Raw genomic sequence first — 17,570 nt, 5'->3', positions numbered from 1 at the left:
TAAACCCCTAAGCAGTAGGGTAACAGGCTAAATTTACAGATCTCAACCCCTTAAGCAGTAGGGAAACAGATCGAAAGCGATGAACCTCAAACCCCTAAGCAGTAGGATAACAGGTTGGATTTACAGATCTTAACCCCCTAAGAAGTAGGGAAACAGATTGAAGATGATGGGCCTTAAACCCCTAAGCAGTAGGGTAACAGGCTAAATTTACAAATCTTAACCCCTTAAGCAGTAGGGAAATAGATCGAAGGTGATGGGCCTTAAACCCCTAAGCAGTAGGGTAACAGGCTAAATTTACAAATCTTAACCCCCTAAGCAGTAGGGAAATAGATCGAAGGTGATGGGCCTTAAACCCCTAAGCAGTAGGGTAACAGGTTGAAAATCAAATATCTTCTCCTTGAAATGGCGTTGGAGCAGCTAAAAGCCATAGCAGATCTCCTTGAAGTTTCAGCGGATCTCTTCTTCCTGAAATGGCATTGGAACGACTAAAAAGTCACAGCAGGTTTCCTTGAAGTTTCAGCGGAAGAAGATCAAAACAAGTCTTATCTCCCTGAAGTTGCAGCGGAGCAGACTAAAGATAGAAAATCTTATTTCCCTAAAGTTGCAGTGGAATAGATAGAAGCTATAAACCACAGATCTCATCTCTCTGAAGATGTAATAGAGAAGATCAAAACAAACCTTATCTCACTAAAGCTACAGCGAAGCAGTGGAGCGGATTAAAGCAACAGGAGGTACTAGGCTGAATGACGTTACCTAAAGAAGAGGAGCACCAATGAAGTCAAGACTCAACGTGGCTGGGCCAAACGGGTCTTTCTTGAGAGTCTTTGCTTTATTCTCGTTACACGACAACAAGCAAAGAGGGGCAACTGTACAAGCCCGTTTGGCCCTTAGCCCAAAACCCACTGAACCCACTAAGCCTAAAACCCAAATAACCTACCCAAAACCCAATTTCAAAGGAAACCCTAGCCTAATACATTAAAAAAAATAAAAGAAAGCCTAAAACCCTAGCCGTTCAGCCACTTGCCCCTGTCCCATCCACCACCGCTTCTGCTCCTACCGACAGATCGAATCCACACCACAAACACCTACAAAAATTAATAAAGAAAAGACAGATATTAAAAAAAAGGGAAATGTAATGGCTATTTAAAAGCCAAATCCAAAAACCATTGTAAGCATCAGCACTTGTGAAATAAAAATAATATTAGATTTCAAACATACAAGCAAAGAATATAGACTCTAGCAATATCAAAAGCAGGAAAAGAGCCCAATATCAGAGATCGAAGAACGAGAGTAGCGAATCTAAGGTGATTTAACTTCATTTTCGTTTTGTTTTTAGACCCATTCCCTCATTTATACATATAAATAAAAAACATAAAAAACAATAAAAAAAGAGGAGAAAAATTACCCCAAAGGCGATTTCTGGCATCCGTGTATGGTGGCCGGCGCTACGGAGCCACGGTGGCGTGACGGTCGGCCGTCGGTGGCCTTCTTGGCCGGTTTCTGGGTTTAGCCCAAAAGGAGAGAAGAGATTTTTTTTAAAAGAGGCTGGAAGAATGATTTGTTTGCTAAGATTTTGGTATTTATAAAGGGACCATACGACGTCGTTTTGGGCCTTGATTTCAAGCGCCAAAACGGCGTCGTTTCGACAATGACCCGAGCACCCGACCCGCCTATGCCCAAGGTCCTCGTATTTTTGGACTGAGGGGTTATTTGCGCCCTCAGTCCTTCCGCTTTTGAGGCTTAGTTCAATAGGGTATCACGCTGTTTCCTTTTTCTTTAATTTTACCCCTATAATTTTACTTCTATTTCATTTTAGTCCTGTATAAAACGTTGTGTTTTGGGGGGAGGGGATATTTTCCCCTTTCGTCCCTCCTGTTTGCTCGCGTGTCCAAATTAATCCCCCTATCCTTCATTTATTTTAAATTCGCCTCAAGATTCCATTTTTTAATTCGATTTCGTGCTTTCTTTTATTTCTCCTCATTATGCTAATTTAATTGTAATATTATTTATTGTATTTTATTATGGTTGTATCTTTATTAATGGCTCACTACTATCGTTTTTATTTAATACTTATAAATATAAGTTATAAAAGTATTATTAATAGTTTTAATACTATAATTCTTATTAATATATTTGTATGTCACCTAGGTATTCTTTTAATATATATGTGTTATGCTCCATATTATGTATATATGTGTTAATATTATACTATGTCTATATTTTTATACATCTGTACATATATATTATGTATATTTCTCCTTTTAATACTATATATATATTCTTTTATATATTACGTATAATATCCAAATATACATTCTGCACATACTGTTAATATCACCATATATTTATTTTTAACATATATGTACATATGTATTTTTAGGTAATACCTTTAATAATTGTTTTCTAACACTATTATCATTTAATATGTGTATCATATACATATCCTTTTAATATTGTGTTCTTCTATATGTTACGTATATATTTTTAATAACTGTATTATACATTACCATATCTATATAGTATTATTATTATTATTCCTAATATACATATACGTCTTTTAATATCATAATATAAATATATATATGCTTTTATATCATATTATTGTTATATCTATCTTCACCCCTATTGTATTTTATACATGTATATATATCCTTTATATAGTAATATTATTTTATATATATATATATCATATATTATGGTACATGATATTTTCATTTACTTATTATTTTATTCAAATATTATTATTTATATCATTATTATTCCTACATTTTCACCTATCACCTTTAAATATACTTATTTTATTCTTTCCTCACTCACATCATATGTTATTTATTTATACCTGTACATATATACAATTTCATGCATCATTTCTAAACTATACCATGTATATACTACTATTATATATCTACTTATATAGTTGTTAATAGTTGTTTTCAACATTATGATTATTTCTAATATACGTATTATGTATTTACCTTTAATACTATATATTATATATTCTCATTATTATTATTATTTTTATTATTATTATTAATTTTTATTATTTGACGTATTATTGTTATCACTTTTTTTTTCTTTCTTACTATTGTTGCATTATTATTACTTTTTTACTTATTTTATTATTACTTAGTTATTTACGTTTCTTATTCACTCATAATTTCGTTATTATTACGTATAAGCATCATAATTTGCTTCCGTATTTTACTATAAATCACATCATGTTTTTTTCGATACTTTAAAATAATCCTTTCATAAAAGTGATATTCCGTATTTTGTAATTCGAGACAATCGTGCCCTAACTTACTGGGTTTCAATTTTTCTCATTTAACCTAAATACGAAATACTCTTTTTAATCACAATACGAGTCTTAAAAATGCTTATTTTCGGAGATACGAGGTGTGGTGCCCTAACTTACCGGGTATGACATCATTGATACCCCAAAATAAGATCTTTTGCAAATAAAAGCAATGTTCGGTGTTCAGAAATACGAGGAAGCGTGCCCTAACTTACTGGGTTTCGATTTTCCTCGTTCACCCTAACTAATCGAATATCCTTTTTGAAGAAGTTAAAATATAAGGCAAGCTCGATCTCAAAATATGAGATGTCATGCCCTAACTTACTGGGCATGGTATTTTATTACCTCGGGATAAGCAAGTTTTCGATATCCGTTTTAATTTATTCAATCATTTTTCAGCATTAATACAAAGAGAGATTGTATTTTAAATTCTTTCAGGTATTCAAATTCTCGACACTAAGACACTAATTAATCAACTAGTTACCAATTTTGGGCGTATCGAGGGTGCTAATCCTTCCTCGTGCGTAACCGACTCCCGAACTCATTTTCTGATTTTCGTAGACCAAAAATTATCATTTTAGTAAATCTTCACTTTTATTAAAATGATTAATTTAAGGTGATCCGATCACACCTCATCAAAAAGATTGGTGGCGACTCCTCTATTCGTTTTTCATTTTCAAAAATCTAAGTCAATTCCCGTTTTACAAAAAAATGGTTACGACAGAAGCCGTATATCTTTAAGAGCGATAGGTATTCCCCTGTAACTTGGCAAATGGTTCCACCTATTTAAATAAAATTTTAATATAAAATTATATTTTAAATCTATTTAATAATTGTAAAATCTAATATAAATTTTACCTTATTAAGAGTGGGAATGTATACAGGTGGTCCACTCAATGACGTAAAAATGAAAAGCAAAACTGATCCCATGATTGTAGTAGTGAGAGACAACCTCCAATTTTGATTTTATTTGGTTGCGTTGCCTGACACATCTCCTGGTACAATGTCGACAACACATCAGACCCCCAACTGAGTTCGCCAGCTACTCTAAAATCGATGAGTTTCAGTAGCCACCTCAGATGTACGAGGTTTAGTGACTTGTTTGGCATAAGATAACCTTCGAGGATCTGAAGGATGTACGCTTGAGTGTATTGTACTCTTTGTACTTCAGTCGAATCATCCCCCGGCTCTGGTAATGTGTCTTGTAACTAGTCCATATCGATTCGACCTTCGTAAATAATATCTAGAATCGCACCCAAAAGATCGTAACATATAGCTCCCCAATCAATAGATTGAGCAGACCCGATGAGTACAGACCCATTTACTGGTAACCCCAATTGTAACTGCACATTCTCCAAAGTGATGGTACACTCCCCACATGGAATATGGAATCTGTGCGTCTTGGGTCTCTACCTCTCCAAAAACACGCTAATGAGTTTCGAGTCCAACTTACACCTTCGACCTATATTAGCCACATGTCAAAAACCCGCTTCCCTCAAGTAATTTTCAATCAACGGCAATGGAGGACCAGGTATATTATGAATAAAACATTGTAATACTCGATCTACCGACTGTTATAAAAAATTATAAAAATATTTAATTAAATTAAAAAATGAAATAAAAATATTAAATAATATTTTAAAAAATGAAATTAACCCTTACCATTTACATTTGGTCAACGGAGATATGTTTATCATCGAGACGAATTAATTATTGGGTCATTGCTAACAGGATCAAATTAGAAATTATAAAAAAAATACTAATTTAGAGAGTTTTGAGAGTTTTTTTTAGAAATTTAGAGAGAAATTTGGAAGACTTATAAATTGGAAGAAATTTTTTGTGAAAAAAAGGGTTGGGAGTTTTGTATAATTTTTTTTCCTGACCGTTAGAGGTTTCCTGACCAAATGGTCAAATTTTTAAATGGCCATTAGAGGTGACCGTTGCGAGAAAATACAGTTAAAAGAGCGTCCCTATCAGCGCACTTTTCTGCATTTTCCCTTGAAAATGCGTCCACGTCAGTGCGTTTTTTTTGTCTTCAGTCCATTCTAGTAAATATTTTTTGGAGCAGCCCATTTCCGTAAATAATTTAGGAAATGGACCTTTTCTTATACTATGTCCTTTAATCTTATTCTAAAAAAAATCAAACTTTACATGTAAAGTCTTTATAGAATAAATAATGTTAAAATAAATAAAATTGAATTAATTAAAAATATTTTTCATTAAGTAGAAGTGTTTATGGCTCGAGCTTAAGCATGACTTTGACACACATTATGCTTGCCCAAGCCTAATTTGACCCGAAATTTGTGCCTAAAATTTTATTCAAGTTTGCCTATATTTGTAAATGACTAACTCTTTAGGTTTGCACATATTATTTTTTGAAATATTTAAAATATATATTTATATTATTTTTAATTTAATATTTTATATTATATATTTTTTATTAAAATTTTATATATAGGCACCTTAGTTTTTTTTTTTATATTTACATTATAGTACTAAATGTTGTTGGAATGTCGGTACACCCTATAGCGTAGGAAAAAAAAATAATCATGACGATCACAACCCATGAATCTAAGTATGAAGAATGAATTCAAGTTGAAAAAGTTTGAAAATATACGAAATCTATGTGAGTAGAGTAAATTTGAGTCGAGTATGAAGCCTTTACCGAAATAACAAACCGTAGCCGCAACAAATCATCATGATCTCTACGTGATCCACTCAGAAAAAGAAAGAATAGAAAAACTCCTCAAATTTTCAAAGAATTTTTGAAAAGTCTCTTTCTTGCTAGTCTGTTCATTTTAGATAACTACAAAATTGTGTCAAGACCTACCTTGTATTCAAAATGTCATTGAATAAAAAAACTCAATAGGGGGATTTAAGGTATTTTCGTAAAGTGGTGAATCCTTTTCATAAAGGATATCAATTTCCATCTTTCCCTAAAATGTTTCTTTGATTGAAAATTAAATAATTTTGATAAAGATATTAATTGCGTCTCGATGGGTATGCATTGAGGTTATGACTCAAAATGAATATAATAAAAATTCTATCGATTTACTGTAAATGTGATAGGTCAGTTATAATATTTTTAAGTGTGATTATGAAACACATTGAACACCTTAAGTATCGAACTCAAGAGAGTTCGAGGACAAAGTGATTAATGTGGAAAAAAATGCAAATAGGAAGATGAGCTAACTACTCACCAAGTATCATATTACGACAAATTTATTCAATGGGTAATTACACTAATTAACTATTTAACACTAAAAAGGACTAAATTGCAAAACAATTAAAATTACACAATAAACAGTTCACTTAACAAAAGCGGCTGATTAACTTTCGTATTGCTTCTTAATTTTTGGATTAGGGGTCTAAATAACATAAACTTTTAATTGGTTAAATTTTATCTCTCTGTAATAGCCCAAAATTAGGTCCAGTTGGAACAGAGGTTTCGGGACAACAAAATCTGAGATATAAATAATTATTTTATGATTATTTTGAGGTCTATGATATGATTTCATGATTGTGTGAAAATTTCGTGAAGACATTCTATGCATAAAGTGCTTAATTCAAAGTTAGGGACTAAATTGAATAAGTTGCAAAACTTGCATTCTAGAAGTTTCTAGTATGAAATTGATTTGAAATATTAATTAGGAGGTCTTAAATAGCAATTTGACCAATTTCTAAGTTATGGACAAAAATTGGACATGGATGAAATTTTTGGAAAGTTTAGTAGTAAGGGTATTTTGGTCATTTAGGGGTAAAATGAAATAAAATACAAAATTAAAAGCCAATTTTGCTCATCTTCTTCACCATGGACGTGTATACCAAGGGGGACTCCATGTTTAGGGTTTTCAAGGTTCCCAAGATCAATTGTAAGTCCGTTCTAACCCCGTTTTTCAAGTTCTTTACATTTTTGGAGTCCCGGTAACTTGATTTAGCTTATGCTAGCAATAATTCAACCTAGGGTTCATATTTGGAAAAATACCCATAGGTAAAATTTGTGTATTCTGGTGTTTTATCATACAATATGAGGTTTTAAATTATGCTAGACAACTTGTGCTACTCGGTTTTAAGTGAAAACGAGCAAAAGGGCTTAATTGGTAAAAATACCTAATAGTCATAAGTACATGTTAGAGTGAGAATTTTATGTTACCATAGAAGGGAAAAATTATCAGCATGTCATAAAACATAAGAAAATAGGCTGAAGTTTAATTTACGAGCTTTGGGGCAAAAGTGTAAATATGCAAAAGTTTAGGGGCAAAACTATAATTTTTCTAAAATATGATTTTGGGTCAATTTGAATAATGTGAGTCCTAATTAGACTATATTTTAAATAATAGAGCAAGGAAAACTGAAATTCGGGCTAAAATGGGAAAGTTGGTAAAATGGCCGTTTTAATATCAAGGTAAGTTCATATGTATAATAAGCATTAATTTATGCATGTTTCAAAGTAAAATTGATATATTTACTATGATCTCCGATGTGTTGAAAGTATGTAAGTTGGTATGATAATAATACAACAATAATGCTGTAATTTATATTTGAAAGTTAAATTTAGTGAATTAATTGAATTATGTTAAATTAAATGATTATGGTGCCAAGTTTATGAATTGATTTAAAAATATGTCTATGGTACATGAAGTGCATTGAATTATCATACATAAATGTGATTTCTATGATTATGGATATTATGGGAAATTGTAAGTTCATATGATTTTTAATAAGACAATGTGTAATTTAATGTTATTGCGTTGATATTAAATGAGATGTAAGTTTATATGTAAGTAGTACATCACTATTACTTGTATTATGATATTTTATAAAAATATTGGAAATATGTTTGTGGATAATTACTTGATTGGTGAAATTGTTGGAAAAGAGAGAGAAATCCTGGTTGAACCTTCGGAAAGATTGGATGATACAGATGGTATATAGCTAGGTCACATGTATAGTGCTGAGTGCACATCATGTGTATAAGAGAGCTACAAGACATTATGATGTAGCTAGGTCGCATGGGTGATACTATGTGTACACCATGTAGACAAGAGAGCTACGGGATATATGTAGCTAGGTCGCATGCGTGGTTCCAAGTGAAGGACACCATGTAGACAAGAGAGTTACGAGATAAACTGGCTAGGTCACATGGGTGGTACTAAGTGTTCACCATGTGTACAAGAGAGTCAAACTATATGATGGGTGGAGCTATGTGCTGAAACCACCAAGTATCGAGGATTGATTCGAAGTGTTCAACGGGAGACTCTCTATGTATTGCTTTGTGAGTTTTGTGATGAATAAGTGCAGGAACTTGGTTATGTGAATGATGTGTTCATTAAGTGACCAGGATGTGGTAAGGTTATAAACAAGTAAGTTATACATGAGGATGGTTTTATGGTGACCTTGTGATCTTGGGCCTATACTTGTGATGTATGAAATGTGGTGAAAATGATTTGTGATATGTATGTTAAAATGAGGTTAATACAAAGAAAGTGTGAAAGAGTGAATTAGCAATAAAACTGTTTTAAACAGTAGCAGTGACGTGATTTTGAAAATTCACCAAAAATAGTATAAATTGAATCAGAGACTGAATGAGATATAAAATTAAATCTTAATGAGTCTATTTTTATATAAAAAAAATAGAAAGCAAAGGAGTTCTATATTTTGAGATATTTATGTTTTTGTGAGACTGATTCAGAATGATTACGTGATCCCCTGTTCTGACTTTGGAAAATCACAAAAATTTTGAGAAAAATAATTAGAGGCTCAAAATTATATTTTTAAAATCCATAATGAGTCTATTTTCAAGATAAATCAACAAGAACATTATCCGAGTTCTGTACTGTGAGATAATTATCTTTTAGTGAAGAGAGGTCAGAACTATCAGAAAGAGAAACAGGGGAAATTTTAATGAATAAACTGTACTAATTGGCTAAACTGAAAATTATTAAAATTTTATGGTGGAAAGATATGTGAGTCTAGTTTTAGGGGAAATTTATGGATCTTAATTTGGAGCCTTGTAGCTCGAATTATAAATAATTAAGTGACTATGACTCGTGTGGACAGTTTGATGTGAACATTTATTAGTAAATTGTGAAATCGTACTTAACAGAATGCTATATACACTAAGGATGTGGAATAGAGAGGAGGAGGAGGAAAATAAATATATGTGGAATACATGGAAACTATGGTATATGAAATATTGATATAATGAAATAAATGGTATGTGTTTATAAGAAAACAAAAAGAGAATGTTATGTATCATGACATGTATATATATATATGACTAGTCTCAATGTAATGCTTGTTGGGTATGGAATTGAATTGAAATGTTTCAGGCAAACATGTTATTCTGCGCATCTGAATCGTGGTATTTTATAAAGATATGATCTAGCTTTAAATATGAATGCTTGATGATTAAGCTGAAGATATTTGGTAAGATGATAATCTTGGTATAAATGTATAAGTGGTACTATAATAAACAAGGTAAAATGAGTATGAAAGACACATGTATGATGACATACAAATGCTATGTTTGTGGTTTAATTGAGGATGTTTAATCATTAAATGAATACCATGTTATATGCTTTTGATTTTGTATAAGTGTGTAAGAGATCAAGGTTGACCAAAGCTTGGAAAATAGCCTAGGTATATTCCACACAGGCAGAGACACGACCATGTGTCTCAGCCGTGTATGGAACACGACTTTGGGACACGGGCGTGTGGAGCCTTAAAGCATGAAATTTCCAAGATTTTTGTAAGTTCTCGGTTTAGTCCCAAACCCTTTCTAAAGTATGTTTTGGGCTCCGTAGACTCAAATAAGGGACTATGTGTAAGAGAATGAACGCTTTGAAATATGAATAAAATTTTATGGCTCGTATTTTAGTTTAATGTTTGTATGTTTGTCTGGTAACGCCTCGTACCTTAGCCCGGCCTCGGATACGGGTAAGGGGTGTTACACTCTCGGCCACCATTTTATCAAATGAGACGATTTAGCCCGGTTTATCTCTTGACCTCACCAAACTAAATCGGGACAATCAAATTGGTTCTCATTTGTTGATTAATCTAATTTGATGTATCAAGTATTAAACTTATTCTGTATAGGAATCAAAATCAATTTTCTTCGATATAAATTTTATTTCACGAAAAAAATAAAAAAAAGTCATTAGTTATAGAAATATAACATATAAATACTAATTCATTTTAAGGAAATAAATACAAAAATTCAATAGGGTTGTAATAGAATAGTTATTATGTGGGAATGAGACATGGTTGTAATGGAATTGTTGTGGGATGGAATGGAATGAATATTTTAATAGTATTTATGTGTTTCGTTGAGAGGAATAGGTATGTAATAGCAAAAAAAAAAAAAACTCAAATGACGAATATGTCTTTTAATAAATTAAATTAAAAAATATAAATATTTAAAGTCAAGTGAAGCTAATAATATTTTATTTTTATATATATTAAAAAAATAAATAAATTAAATCTATTAAAAATTCAAAATAAAATAATAAAATTTTAATATCTATAAATATAATTAAGAAATAATATCTATAATTATAATAAAAATAATATTTTAAATACATAATTAACAAAACAATTCGTGTAAATATAATTTTCACATAATTTAATATTAAAAAATAATATTTCTATTTCTATCAAAAGAATAATATTTTATTTTTATATTTTCTGAAATTTAGAAATAATGTTTTATATTAGAAGATTTGAATGCCTTTTGTTCTAATCATTTTTTTTCTTTTTGGTTTTTGGTTGGATTAAAATGAAAATAAAAGAAAAACATCTATTATGAGTTGAAATAGTACCAGAAAAGGCCCGTTTCTTAAATTATTTATGGAAATGGGCCGCTCCAAAAAATATTTACTGGAATGGACCGAAAACACTAAACACGCTAATGAGGACACGTTTTTAGGGGAAAATGTAGAAAATCGTGCCGACGGGGACGCACTTTTCCCCATGTTAGTAAAAATGTGTTGACATGGACACGTTTTAATAAAGAGCGCTAACGGAGACGTGCTTTTCCCTGTGTTTTCTCCCAATGGTCACCTCCAACGACCATTTAAAAATTTGACCGTTGGGCCCAACGGTCAGGAAAAATAATATAAAAAACCCCCACTCATTTTTTTCACAAAAAATTTCTTCCAAATTATAATTCTTCGAAATTTCTCTCTAAATTTCTCAAAAAAGCTCTCAAAGCTCACTAAATTTTTAATTTTTGTCTAAATTAACATTTTTTTATAATTTCTAAGAAATTTAATCGGGTTAGCAATGGCCCGAAAATTAATTCATATTGATGATAAACATATCCCCGTCGACCAAATGAAAATGGTAAGGGTTAATTTTATTTTTTTAATATTTTTATTTTATTTTTGTAATTTAATTAATATTTTTTTATAATTTTTTTATGACAGTTAGTAGATCTAGTGTTACAATGTTTTATTTGTAATATACCTGGTCTTCCATCACCTTTGATTGAAAATTACTTGAGGGAAGTGGGTTTTGGCCAATATAAGCGCGTTTGCGGAGAGGTGGGGACTCGAGATGCACACATTTCATCTTCCATGTGGGGAGTGTACCATCACTTTGGAGGACGTGCAATTACAATTGGGGTTACCGATGGATGGGTCCGTACTCACCAGGTCTGCTCAATCTGCTGATTGGGGAGCCATATGTTACGATCTTTTGGGTGTGATTCTAGATATTATTTACAGAGGTCGGATCAATATAGGCTGGTTACGAGACACATTCTAAGAGCCGGGGGATGATTTGATTGAAGTACAAAGAGTACGATACACTCGGGCATACATCCTTCAGATCCTCAGAGGTTATCTAATGCTGGACAAGTCATGAAACCTCATACATCTGAGGTGGCTGCTGAAACTTATCGACTTTAGAGCAGTTAGCAAACTCAGTTGGGGGTCTGCCGTGTTGTCGATATTGTACCTGGAGATGTGTCAAGCGACACAACCAAATAAAATCAAAATCGGAGGTTGTCTCTCACTGTAACAATCATGGGCTTGGTTTCGCTTTCTATTTTTACATCCTTAAGTAGACCACCCGCGTACATTCCCACTCTTACTAAGGTAAAATATATATTAGATTTTACAATTATTCAATAGATTTAAAAATAATTTTATGCTAAAATTTTATTTAAATAGGTGGAACCATTCATCGAGTTACGGGGGAATGCCTACCACTCTTGAATATATACAGCTCCTATTAGACAAACGGTCGGAAGTGCATGTAAGTATTTATTTTATTGTGAATTATATATACATAACATAATCGATTTCGTATTTTGTATTTAGTTTTATGTATATAACTAATATTTTTATCACGTTCATACAGTTTTAATGGAAACCATACGAAGATTCGGTAATTAGGGCAGTAAATTAAGATGAATTCTTACAGAATCCAAACATCTATGTTAGGCTCTCATTGGTTAACTACTCCACTGTCGAAATGCACCAGACGGATAGAGTGTTGTGACAATTCAGATTTTGATGCTCGATGATGAGCACAAAGTTGACTTACGTTGATCGAATATGCCTTGGTCGGTCTTCCACTCGGAATATATTCAAATGTGCGAAAATTGGTATGATAATATACCTACTCGCAAACTGATTATTGATCCAAAGTTAGCATGCAATCTGGATTATATGCCATAGTTAAGGATCCATGGTAAACCATATTTCCTTTCGAAAAAGAAGAGGTGTCGACAAATCTGTGTAAAAAGGGAACAACGGAGTCCTTTAAATCAAAGGATAAAGGCTGACGAAGCGGGCCCATCAACAGCACCCACTTAATTACCGACCCTAATGGCGCAAGCGATGATTCCCACACCACATCCCCTTCAAATTATGTCAGGTGTGTATCCTAACCCTAAAATGTTTCCTTTTTCCACTCCTATACAAGATTGGAATCGATGGCCTGGTGTATCTCATTTCCCAATGACTCTGAGTCAACCGACGATATATAAGCTATCGTCGTTGGAGGGACTGCATGAGGCATCGTCGAGGAGCTCAATTTATTTCCAATCCCCATCACCTTATGAGATTCAAACACTTCCACCGTCGATGATACAAGCACCTCCGCAATCTTTGTTTTATAAAGATGGGTCGTCCTCTTAACACCTACAACTAGAAGCTGATCCCAAATAACCACAACCTTGGCCGGAAGCTAAACCAAGAAGGAATCTAGTGCGTAACTTTCGACCACCTCTATGTGGTATAGATTGTAAGACCCCTTACCCGTATCCGATGCCAGGACAGGGTTCGAGGCATTACCGAGCTAAACATTAACATTCACACAAAACTGGTCATAAAATTTCATTCAAAATTTAAAACTTTTCAATTTCATGCTAATTGCCCCTTATAAGGGCCTATGAGGCCTAAAACATAGATTGAAGGTGATTCGAGATTAACAGAGGACTTTAGAAAACTTTAGGGCAACTTAGCAAAATTTTCCTACTTTGGGAGTCACACGCCCATGTGGGTAGGCCGTGTGATTACACATGCCCGTGTGGCTTAGGACATGCCCGTGTCCTCAGCCCGTGTAACTCTCTGACTACGATGTCATCATACAATTAAGGTTACACGGCCAAGTCAACGCTCATGTGCTTAGGCTGTGTGGCAAATTAAATTCTTGAAATTAAGTGCAGACTTAACACAGCTTGGGCACACGCCCATGTCCTAGGGCTGTGTTTGTTACATGGCTAGGACACACGGTCGTGTCTCTTCCTGTGTGTTTACTACTGGGCATTCTGTTTGCAATAACTGGGGCGTAGGAGACACATGGTCTAACCACATGCCCATGGGGCAAGCCGTGTGTCACACATGGCCTAGACATACGCCCATGTGTCTACCCGTGTTAACAAATTTTAGGCTATCTTCCAAGCCATTTGTCACCCTTAAATGCTTAATTGCTTATTCATCCAAGGTGACATGCAACCTAGTATATTTAGTCCCTTGAAAACTCATAAATATGATTATTCCATGCCTTTGTAATGACAACATGTCAATTATCCAAAACATTATACTTTCATATGGTATTCCACACCAATTTCATGTTCATTCATTAGGCTAACCCTACTTTTAAATTAACTAATCATACCATAGATTTGGCATACTTATTAACCATGATTCATTCACTTAGCACATGTGTCATTCATCACATGTGTCATCCACAAACAAACACATCAAACATAAAACATTGCATGCATGTATAATTGATTAGGGTTATAACCCAAATGATCAATATGGACCATATCACATGGCCATATACAAAATAAATCAAATATTTCCATAAGCCAACACATTTGACCAAACCAATATGACATATAAGAAAAAGACCAAGTCTCCATACATGCCATACCCAAAATATTGAGATTAACTATACCCCAAATGTCCAATTAATAGTGTGATCGAGCCTCTAACGTCCTTCGATCCCTGAGTTGGCTTGGCGATACTATAAGAAAATGAGAAAAAAAAGAGGGGGAATAAGCATGAAGCTTAGTAAGTTCACATGAAAATAAATAGAAACAATAATCATAGACACACACACACACACACACACACACACACACACACACACACACACATATATATATAAACATTAGTAACATAGCATAGATTTACTTATGTGTTATTCTAAACTCATAGATATAACTCAAATTTGTAAGCATAACTTACACATTTTCAATTTTACCAAAATTTCATCACATATTGAGATCATACATGAGAGTTTATCGTACATACCTATACCAACTTAACTTACAATGTCATATTCTCTCTTCATTGATTTACCTGTCGATTAACTCACAAGTTTACCCGTTGAACACTCGGAATATTATTGGATACACGGAAGACTTGTACATAGTGCAACAAATGTAGCCGCATGCTACCTCATATCACAATCACATATTGCTCGCTCACGAGCTAATCATGGGTCTGCTCACACAAGCTGACAGTTAGGATGTAACTACTCGGGCTGCTCACACAAGCTTATAGGTACCCGCAACACATGCCAAGCTACTCAGCCACCGGTAGGACGTACGAGACCAGCACCAGGATTTACATATCACATATACAAATATTCATGAGCTCATATTCACATAGTTCCTAGTGACATGTCACATTGTATCCTAAACTATTGCTAAGGTTCAAACGGGGTTTTCTCGATATCTCATGTTCGTCGAATTCATTCACAATCTCGTGCTCGTAGATTACTGCATATTCATACACTTGACATAATAAGTAATCATATAAACTCATACATTAAAAAAATATTAAAAACATGAAATATCATTGCATTATTTACACATGAACTTACCTTGATACAAAATGATGGCAATCGAGCCTAATCGTTGTATACCTTATTCTTCCTTCGATCAAGATCCGTATCACGTTTTTCTTGATCTATAATGTCAAATTTAACTCATTTATTAATCTCATTATTCAAATCAATCCATATTTCATACTTTGGTTAAATTACCTTTTTAACCCTAACTTTTTACTTATTTATAATTTAGTCCATAAGCTTGTAAAATGAAATGTGTTCATTTTCTTGGTTACCCAAGCCTAACAGAACCTTTGCTATGCTCATTTCAGCTGATATTTTCCTTTATTTCACATTATTACTAACTACTTTTACACTTTTACAAACAAGTCCCCTTTTTAAGTGTTTTCACTAAAAATCACCTAGTAAAAGATGTTTTTCATGCATCAAACATTCATATTTCTCCATTAATCAACAAAATACATGCATGGCACACATGGTTCAAATTTTGTACATGAACCCTAGTAGAAAATTTAGCTAGAAATGGATAGATCATACTTCAAACATCTCAAAATTTCAAAGAACATTAAAAATGGGGCTAGGATTGACTTACAATCAAGCTTGAAATGTTGAACAAAACCCTAGCTATGGTGTCTTGCAATTTTCAGCAATAAGAGAAGAAGATGGATACCAATTTTGACTTATTTTCCCCTTTTTATTCTTTTATTTACTAAATGACCAAAATACCCTTAATGTTTTTCCTTCAAAATTTTCTTATACATGTCTATTTTTGTCTAAACTTTTAGAAATTGGTCAAATTGCAAATTAGGACCCTCTAATTCATAATCTAAAGCAATTTCATGCTTAAAGCTTCTAGAATGCAAGTTTTGCATCTTATTCAATTTGGTCCCTAAAATCCAACTAGACATTTTATGCATAGAATTTCTTCATGAAACTCACACAAGCATGCAATCATAACATAGACCTTATGAGAATCATAAAATAATTATTTCTGTTTCAGATTTTGGTCCCAAAACCACTATTTCAACTAGGCCTTAATTCGGGATGTTACAATTCTCCTCCCTTAGGGATTTTCATCCCCAAAAATCTTATTGATGAAAAGATTTGGGCACTATTTCCTTATAGCCTCCTCAGGCTCCTCATGTATTTGCCATAAAACTTTCACAAGAGCAACACCTTTGTTTCTTAATTGCTTGACTTCCCGAGCCAAGATTTTAATCGGCTCTTTGCCATAAGTCATATTTGGTCGGATCTCGACCTTTGTCGGTGAAATCATGTGCGAAGGATTGGACCAATATCAGCACAACATAGACACATGGAACACATCATGAATTTTTTCCAATTTAGATGGTAAGGCTAACTGATAGGCAGCTGGCCCTACTCTTTCGGTAATCTCATACGGTCCAATAAAGCGTGGGCTTAATTTGCCTTTCCTACCAAACCTCAAAATCTTTTTCCATAGAGACACTTTCAAAAATATTTTATCACCGACCTGAAACTCAATCTCTTTTCGTTTCAAATCTGCGTACAATTTCTGTCTATTTGAAGCTGCTTTCAGACAAACTCGAATCACTTTTACCTTTTCTTCAGTTTCTTTAACTAAATCAACTCCATGAATCTGATTCTTTCTGAGTTCGGTCTAATACAAAGGCGTTCGACACTTATGCCCATACAGTGCCTCATAAGGCGCCATCTTCAAACTCGACTAAAAACTATTATTGTAAGAAAATTCTACCAATGGTAAATACTTTGCCCAATTACCTTGGAACTCAAGGACACAACACTGCAACATATCTTCAAGGATCTGAATTACTCGCACAGTCTGACCGTCAGTTAGCAAGGTTTACGGATGGAAAGCGGTACTAAAATTCGATTTTGTACCTAAGGCCTCTTGCAACTTCTTCTAAAATCATGAAGTGAACCTCGGATCTCTATCTGATATAATCAATAAAGCACTCCATGC

The sequence above is a fragment of the Gossypium hirsutum genome, chromosome A02 (assembly GCF_007990345.1).
Source record: "Gossypium hirsutum isolate 1008001.06 chromosome A02, Gossypium_hirsutum_v2.1, whole genome shotgun sequence".
Taxonomy (NCBI): Eukaryota; Viridiplantae; Streptophyta; class Magnoliopsida; order Malvales; family Malvaceae; genus Gossypium; species Gossypium hirsutum.
The sequence above is the reverse complement of the archived record's forward strand: the minus strand, read 5'-3'. Positions refer to the sequence as shown.